This window comes from Zerene cesonia, chromosome 13 (genome assembly GCF_012273895.1).
Source record: "Zerene cesonia ecotype Mississippi chromosome 13, Zerene_cesonia_1.1, whole genome shotgun sequence".
NCBI lineage: Eukaryota > Metazoa > Arthropoda > Insecta > Lepidoptera > Pieridae > Zerene > Zerene cesonia.
In genome coordinates this window covers 7,209,553-7,219,945 of record NC_052114.1, presented here as the reverse complement: position 1 = coordinate 7,219,945, position 10,393 = coordinate 7,209,553, and positions in this window count along the sequence as shown.

The following is a 10,393-nucleotide window of genomic DNA, read 5'->3' as shown; positions in this document are numbered from 1 at the left end:
AAAGTTTGAATAAATTAGTCAGTAGTAGGTAGGTTAAAGGTAAAATAACATTCAATATCTAATTTTTTGATGTTTTTGTCAATTTAACATATCTGTCTTTGTAACTATGTCATCATCAACCTTTTTGCGTGAAATATGGATCTACCAATAAATCCGAATTTGATTGTATAAAATTGATTTTAGGAAATAGCAAACGAATGATTCTTCATACGAAATTTTTGTAAACGGACAAACCCTAAACCTTTCATTTAATTTTAATTTCATAAATCTATAATTTTTTTAGTATAATGTGTTTTTCTTATTACATGTGTTATGTACTAGAAGAAATCGCTAAAATTGGCTTGTGCTGGACTTAGTATTTAACTAACTACATAAACTTATATTTCATAGAAGTTAGAAAAGTTCCACAAGAACAATAGCAAAAGCGAATCCGCGTGTCACAATCAGCAAACTGCACTTTCGAGTATTAAAACCATAACTTAACCAGAACGGAATGTCACTAGGCGTTCAGAGCGTGTTTTTTCCGGCCCTGAGCCACTGGCAGACGAGTCGATTAGTACACGATCCTACCTGTCGAACGGCATTTATACATTTATTATATAATTATATGGAACTGTGTTGAATGAAGGTTGTCTTCTGAAGATTAATAGCACTAGGCATTTGCTATAGACGCGGACGTCTGAATTGCTACTCGTGTTTTCCATATTTTTTCTTCGCAATACTGATTCTGATTTTTATAAAAAAATATATGTACGAGATATTAATTCAATGTATGCTATTGCAATTTGTAATGACGCTTGTAGGTACAAAAATTATGTATTATTATAATAGTTTATGAGGCTACAGAGCAGTTGTAGTTTACCATTATTAACGCTATATATTTGAAAATACAATAATGTGTAGGTGAGGAATAATGAGATTAGAATTGAGGTGATCATATTTTCATACGTGATTTAAGGTGTTGTTTTTATTTTTGATACATTTTGGATTCATAATGATATGGCTAGTGTGCTATTATATTATATATAATTTGGTAAAAATTGAATCTATCTATGCGCGATATGTCGCTCATCGGAAGTTTCATATAATACATTAGTCTTTGTCTTGTATTTTAAACCTCGATTTTTTATGAAAAATTTCCAAAGCTATAAATATAATTTACATCACATCACACATCTTTATCTATAACTAGCTGCGCCCCACGGTTACACCCACGTTAAGTCCGTATCCCGTAGGAATATCGGGATAAAAAGTTGCGTATATGTTATTCCAGTTGTCCAGCTATCTACATACCAAAGTTCATTGCAATTGGTTCAGTAGTTTTTGCGTGAAAGAGTAACAAACACACACACATACAAACTTTCGCGTTTAAAACATTAGTAGGATAGGATAGGATGTATTAATTGGGCATATTTCTAAAAAACATATATTTTATGTATGGCAACGCATCTGTAGAAGGAAGGATTGACGTCGGAAATAAAGGAATAGACTGGGAAGGGTGAGGAAAAGGACACGGGCCCCCCACGCATCGAATAAAATGCACTACATGTATTCTGTGGGGAGTAGAAATTTCCCCGGAACGAGCTAGCCCAATTCGTGTCCAAGCGTGTTCGAATATCGATAAGAGTTTAAAATAGAGAATTAGGAATTATTATGATTAATATTTTTTTACAATGAAACATCCGATCATTAATCATATAAACAATTTTTAATGTTTTATTGTTAATGTATCTTATTTTAAAGATTACATTATTTATATGTTTTTGTGTTGATTTAAAAACAGATATGATTTATGAATGGACATTATTAGAGATCGCACAGACAAAAGATGGATAGGTATAGTATACATTTAAAAGTTTTTTATAAAGACGGATATAAATTGTAAGTATATCACTTCAGAAATAAATGAAATAACAGAATATTTAAGTTCATCGAAGTGTTTTTACTTCAGGGTTGAAACTTTATCGACGGATACAGTTAGTTTAAAATTAATAGCTTCCGTTCTGAACTCTAAACAAAAGTGAAATCACACTAATATTATAAATGTGAAAGTTTGTTTGTTTCGATGTTTGTCCGTCAATCACGCTGAGACTACTGAACGGATTTTGATGAAATTTGGTATACAGACAGGGTATGAGCTGATTTGGGTGATAGGATATTTTTTATCCCGATGAAGATTCATCCCAAGGGATAAAACAAGAATCTTTATATCCGGCGGACGACCGTCTAGTACAATACCGGAGGCCCATATCCTTTTCCTAACTTTTCCCAGTCCTTTCCTTTAATCCTCTCGAAAATCCTTTCTTATTCCCTTCCCAATTCAAAGTCGGCAATCCATTTGTAGAGGCGTAAGGTCTGCAATGGACCTTATGTCTCTCCAAATGTTCATGGGCGGTGGTAGCGCTTACCATCAGGCGTCCCACTAGCTCCATTGCCGACGTGACATAAAAAAAATATACAAATATATGCAATTGTAAGATTTAATTATTTGTGATGGTTTCATTCTATTATTTCTAATAAAATGAACTCCATAATCAAATTCTAACGAAAGTTTAAGAAGTATATCTGGCACCTGATTCCATGCATATCTTAGCGTATAATCAAGCAGTAAAGACAGAATAAATATCATATTATATCGATGACAATTAATTGTTAAAATAATTGTCATTATTATAAGGGTATTAGGAATGCTAATATAATAAAGCTCTGCTGTGCCGCGTGTCTCATTAATTCTGCTCATTTATATCAGATTGTGGTGTATGGTCTAGCGTTTACATATCTATGTACATAATTTGAAGCAGTTAACCTTCAAAGCGACTTTTTGTTCCACGAGCATCATTCCTCACTTGCTCTATAAACGTTTGAGATTGCGCTGAGTCCTGATAAGCTAACATAGCACTTACAGAAACTGTGTTAGGTTTAGATATTGAGCAACGTGACACCTACTTAAAATAAATTATCTGGTACATCGGACATTTACGAATTGTATGGTCCAGATGTACTGTGAAATCGTACGCGTTTGACATAATAAGCGAGCCGCTTTGTGTAGACAGACTTAAGACTCGATCGGTCGAGGTATGTTTTATGACGCTTCATAAAGCTAATTATTTATTGTTTACTCGTAGTACGAAAATGAAGAGTTTGAAGTTGCAAGGAAGATGGACATACACCTGTATCAATTATGTGATTGCTAAGACTAGAAGTTTGTAATTGCAAATCACTGTTGAGACCTATTTTTCGTACTTCATCTATTTTTTGCTTTGTATGAAATCTATAATGTCAAATCTAAATTAAAATAAAGCTGACAAACAATAAGATTTTTGTCAATTTAAAAAAAATTGAAGCTTATAAATATAAATATAATAACGAAAAAATCGGTTAATGAACTGTTACGTACAAGTTAAAAGCTAACATTCAATTTAAATGCCAGTAGCACATATTGGTTGTTTTGTGAACGGTTTTTATTTAAAGTACATTGCTATAAAAACTAGTCTATTAATATTATTTATAGATGTAATGGCAAAGCAATGCAAGGTCACTTATCTGATGAGTATTTCTTGAAATGATTTGATAACATTGACAATTATTGCTACCATTAACATAAGAATTTATTATAGAAGCTATTTTAGGACTCCTAGATTTTTTTTTATAATGAATCTTTCAAAAAGAACCAAGCTTCATATTTTTTTAATAAAATGATTGTAATATAAAAATTGCGTGTAAAACTAGCATCTGATATTATTTATGACTTTAAAGATTAATAAATATATAATTGTGTGCTGGAGAGACTGCTGAATATTTCTATAGATATCAACGTATAAGTATGTTATGCTATACTAAGCTAAAATTACTACATTATGTTAAAATATGTTATTATTATCGTTCTTTCTATAACTATTTGACAAAATATAATAATATAAATAAGGCATCACCTACTAAAATCATATTTCACTGAATAATAAATTTGAATACTACTCATATAATAAAAAAAAAAGAAAAGAATTAATAAGCTACAATCTTTAATTAATTATAGTGTTTTACGTCATAATTTAGCGTCACCCCACAAGAAATAATATATTTTGTTGATTCTTCTATGTGCAAGAGACCGTGGCATTTAAAACGCCTTTATAAATATATATTTGGAGCGATGATTTAATTACTACTTAGAGTAACTATATTTATAAGGCATTGCAAGTTATATATGAGGATGAAGCCGATTGATTTTCAATTATTGATGCAGTGTTTTTCCGCAGGTCGTGAGTGTATAGCATGAGCTGGAAATTGCAATTGTATGGTGCAAATTAAATTTTAATAAGTGCTTTGAAGATGAGCTGCAATTATTGTTTTTATGATTGTTTCGTTGATTGGCAAAATAGAATGATGAATATAATCAATTACTGCTACTCAAATGTTGAGATATGCAAGTAATCTCTCAATTGTAGACGTAGCATATTGAATATTCTTATATCTATATAGTATAAAGCTCTTAAACTCATTATACACATAATGGAAATAATTAATAAACATATTAATGACATATTAGAATCAATTTCAAATATTTATTATAAAATGCTTCATGTTTATATTAATCATTTGCTTCAAAAAATGAAATCTCTGTGAAAACAGATGCGAAGAAATAGAAGCCAAAAAATAACTGTCTTGTCAAAGTATATCTCGATTTGTGTGATGAGTGAAAGATCCGCAGACGAAGCATTTCGCATTGTATCTATGTGTTCCTATGCTCAATATCTTCTTAAACGAAAAAAAACTGTAACGTAGTCAATACCCAGTAGTTCAAGGGTATATAAAAAAACAAAATGTAGAAGATGGCTGGAATCCTCTTCACATTTTGGGGTATGATTTCATAAAAAATGACCATAATCTTATACATAAGTGACATGCTTTAAAATATGTATGTTATTCATACTTATCAATGAGATTGACAGCTAGTTTGCTTTATATATAAACGAACGTAGATTTTCGTAGATTCTAGATTGAAGTGCAATTACAGCAGTGGCTCCCAGTCACGACTGTGCTTGCAACACGACGATACGATCCTATGTATATTCTGACGAAACTAAGCGATCGGGACAGAGGATCCTCTCTTGTTTAACAATTTATAATTGGAGTATGTCAACGAACGTATGCGGTATCGGCTTGAGAAATAGTTATACGTGGGTGGTAGTTATTTATGGTTTAAATTGTAGTTTTATAAGCGTTTTGTTTATAATTGTACAAAAGTAATGTGAATTATCTGTCCGCTGTCCACCTCTTTTTTCAATGAACCTAGTTAAAATTTTAGGTCTATCAATAATTGTTCTAATAACATTGTGCTCAGTGGTTATTCAAGAGCATTTTTATTTGTTATCGCCATGAACAAATTACAAAAACATTATGCTTGGCTAATCGTGCCTTTCAATGTCCGTACCTTTGTTGTATTATGTGATTTTTTACTATGTCCGATAAATTCCTTACATATTAACTGTATAAAAAATATAATTATCATAAGCGCATCTCACACGAAACCAGACTTTCGCGTTATCGGAAATTTGAGTATAACGGGTTACGTCAAGAAATTTCCTTATAATAAATCACGATACGCGAAGTTTTTGTATCTATATTCGACATCAGATCGTTTATAGTGATTTAAATAACTGCGCTGGTAACATTAACCGCATGCTACGATAATGTGTCAGGCCGCCTTCTTTATCTAATGGCGTGCTTTAGCGCCTTAACAATAGGGAAGTTGATTCTGATTCTATTGAATATATTGTAATACTATACTAGTAGTTCGGTGTTTTATATACTGATTATATATTCAAATAGTACATAAAACTGGTACCAAAAAGAAATACGAAAAGAAAATCAATTATATGTAGAATTATAGAAATCATGAAACAAATAATAAAGGTAAAGTTACTTAATCAAAATGGTTAAAAAATCAAAGCCTATGTAGACTTTAAAGATCTATCTTTAATTATATTATTAATTCCTGCAGGTGTGAGTTGTGTGAGAACGTTATCAATTTATATGAGATGTTTTCTCTTATGTTGACTTCTTATATATAAAAATCAATTGCTGTTCGTTAGTCTCACTCAAACTCAAGACTGATTGGTCTAATTTTTATAATCATGGTTGTGGTGCATTCTCAATAGACCAGGGAAGGTTTAAATGGCAAGAACAATACAGAGGCGGGAAGCTAGTTTGTAATAGGAAAAACTATGAAATAAGTGTGTGAAGAAACAAGTAGATCGATGATCAAAATTATAGCCACTACCCAAGAAAAGCGGTGGGCACGTACACGTGTAGATTTACGATAACGTGTTCGCGTAAACTACCTGAGACTGTTAGCTTGATACTAATGATCATTCCAATAAGATTCGTGATATCTTGCGAAGATTAAACTTATTTTAAATAAGGAAAGAGCACATTTATAAATTGAGAAGGCCTTGTCGTAGGATTATCTTTTTATTAAAAAAAAAGACAATTAATCATGTATCCTTTTCCTAACCCTCTCAGTCCCATTCCTTGAACTATCCAATCCAATATTTTCCTTATCCTCTACCCATTAAAAGCTTACAACGCAGATGCAGAGGTCTCCACCTCTGCAAATGTTCACGGGCGGTTCTGATCGCTTACCACCAAGCCAACCACCACCTCATTAAAAAAAACTATCACAGGAACCTTCAATCATGAAACTGGCAGCTAAATAAATCTAAACGATAACAGTGGAGCGAATATCCCACGTAAATTGCAAATTATATCAGTAAGTAGAATATTCTTAAATGAATGTCGAAATAAACGCTAAATTATGTGTAACTGCTAGAAATTTAATACACCAAGTAACCTTTTCTAAATAGAATAATGATAGGCAGGCGAGTTAAAACACTAGGTTACCAAAGTTAATAATAAAATATGAAATGCAGTATTAAATCATAAACGAAACTGTAGGCCGTTCATTGATTTGCTAGAACAATTTACAAAAGCGTACAAAGTCACCAATTATGGACCTGTTTTGCGCAAGACGTAATACGACTATCAAATACTAGGTTTAGATATTTTTTCTTATTTTCAGAAATCAACAACATTGGTTGTGCGCACATTGAGCAGTTCCTGTTTATCCAGATTAAGAAACTTTATGTTTAACAACCAAAAGCTAAAACATAATAGACAAATTCTTTATTATAATAGATACTAGAAATACACAGATTATAAAACATTCGATTGAGTTTCAGAACGTTACTCTGAAATTGAGCGCTGCTCTCTTAAAACTACAAGCGAAGAAGCAAACTAAGAATCCTTACTAGTGACTTAAATGCAAATGTTCGTTGTTTGTCCTTTTTTACATCGCAATGGAGCGATTTTATTATATGATTTATATGTTCGAAGATAGATTGGAGGTGAAAGAGTAATAATGGCTAGTGAACCGTGGTGAAGCATTTTGATTTACATCTCAAAACATAAAAACGTTTTTTAAATATTACTTAATCATCACTAACCGATCTTTTTGCAGAATCATGCATTGTTACAAACACATTTAAAGCGTATAATCATGTGAGACAAGACTGCAAATATGTTTATTAAATACGAGACACATTCTGCTCTCTCACTTAGAATACAAAGTAACTTCGTAATTGCATGATAACATCAGAAGCCAGCTTTTGTTCGGTGCATAATTGCGCTAAACAAATATAGATAACAAATATATATCGTGCCATTGTTAATCGGGTTTGTTTTGAAGGTAAACGGTATGTTAATTGGATGCTAATATACGAGACAGATAACATATACAAATCACTTTCAGCACTAAGCCTGTGTCCTATGGGAACATATATTTTGGGCTAATAAATATGATGTTTGTGGTAATATGAAGGTATTAAATAGATTTGAATTTTGTTTCGAGCGTTCTTAAAATAACATAAGAGATAAGGCTGAAAATGTAGGAAGAAAATATTGGACCAGGTCTGTTGGTGATGATGATGTTATGTTATGTATATGTTAACTGGTATTAGGAATTATTCCATTGAAGGCTTTACGGTTTCATAGGATAAATACTACGAGCTACTGTTAATATTCTTAATTATGAATTATATTGACACTTGAAATGCTCTGAACTAAATGCAAGTGGAATAAGTGGATCGAGCAAAGGTTGGCACGTCAGTTAAGATACACTTATCTAATTACAATCGCTGTACCTGCATAATTTAGACACAAAATAGTTTTACCGATAATGTATATTATGTGAAAAATATGTACATGTTAATACTCCAGTAAAGAGCATTATTATAATTTAGAATATATTTATATTTTGAACGAATGCGTTAACTTAGTATCTAGTTGAGATAGTGTAATGTTTTATTGCATTAATAAAAATGCGAATATGTAGTATTTGTAAAGTATGTGTAAAAACGTAATTGAAACTTAATTTGAAAACAAAATTAATAGATCAATTAATTTAAATTAGGACTGGTTTCAACACGTCAATATTATAAAAACATAATAAAAAGGTCTATGGCTTTTTCAATATAAGAATTTAACACATTGAAATATATCTCTCATTAAATGAATTAACACAAATACATATTAGAAAAATATAAATACTCTACAACATACCTCACCCGATTTTTTATTATAATTTTAACTAATTAATGATTTTATGTTTTTTATTACCGTAAGTAGTTGTGTAACTAGGTGTGTACAAAAAATAATTACAAATGTTAAATGGCGGTAATTAATTTCGAAATTTATTTAAATTTTAAAAGGTAAATAGTATATTACATATTTTTGCTTACGTGGTTGTACTACATATATTATTATATTGTATTATGTAAAGCGTAGCTTTAGTTTTCAACTAGTTATGTGAGCGTACAGCGTAGCTTCATCAGCGCAAACATTTCAATTAAAATGAGTTTAATTCAATAACAATCTCTGCTAATCCTACTAGTTCTATCCTATCCTACTAATCTTACCAATATTATAAATGCGAAAGTTTGTAAGGATGTGTGTGTTTGTTGCTTTTTCACGCAAAAACTACTTTGAACCGATTGAAATTAGTTACGTAGATTGCTGGACAACCGGAATAGCATATAGACAACTTTTTATCTAGATATTCATACGGGATGAAACCGCGGGGCGCAGCTAGTTAATCATAATTTACATTTGAAACATGAAATAATTCTGATCGGCTTTTTATGAATAATACGAATGAGCACATTAAGGATCAAACATATTTTGATCAGATAAATTTATAATAATTTAAATGACATGTTTTTAATTTATCATTCTACCCACATAGTTCTCTAACTTCACCTTACATTTTATTGAAATTAATTGACAGTACAATCTTTCAATGACCATCAACATTGTTGCTTGTAGGCAGGAATCATAAATTAAATCGAATGTTGAATCTATAAACATATAATTATAATATATCTTGGCTTAGTATATCTATTTCATTACAAATCAAACAGTTCTTTACATGCTTAACATTAATTTTAAATTATGAGCTGTAAATTTATTGATATTCGATCAAGTAACGAAGGAGTAGCTAAACATACAATTAGTATTATATCTTAAGTGTAAATCTCTATTTGTATAAATTTTATGAAAAGATGCTGTACAATATTTCACAACAGTGAACTGGTGCTAGCTTAATATACTATATGTAATAGTTCAAGTAAGACACAGTCTATGCATTTTCAGTGAGATATACGAAAAGCTGCTCAGCTCTTTACTAGGACGTAAAATCGTTCGAGGGGCGGAACTGGTAGGGGCAGATTCAAAATTTGATACTATTGAAACCATTGTCTTGATCCGTCTTGTTTGTTAAATAAAAAATCCCTACTTATATTATAAATCACTGAACCAATTAAATGAAATTTGGCACAAAAATAGTCTGAAACCCAAGTAAGAAAATAGGTTAGCTTGTATCCCGAAAATTCCACGGGAACAGGAACTATGTGGGAAATACTTCGATTTGTTTGCCTTTTACTTCGCGGATGAAGTCGCAGGCAGAAAGCTAGCAAAATATTCTTCATAAATATAAACCTAACTAATGTAATTGTCCATCAAAATTTGGATCGTGCGAACATAATCAATAGCAGGTTTTATAAGATTATGATTTTAAAATAAATTTATTCAAATTGCATTGCAGTTGTAAATGGATTAAATATGAATTTTCCTTCATCACTTCAAACAGAATAGATATAAAGTTGCTTACATGCATTTATGTAATATTTGCATATTATTATATTTAAGTGTAGTACAATTACCTACCTATAGTATATTTTTATTGAAATTAACAAGTCATTGTTCACAAATATATAATATGAGCAATTCTTTTCCTATGCAAGCTTTAAATTTTAGCGAAGTAGCAAACCTTTCTTATCATGGC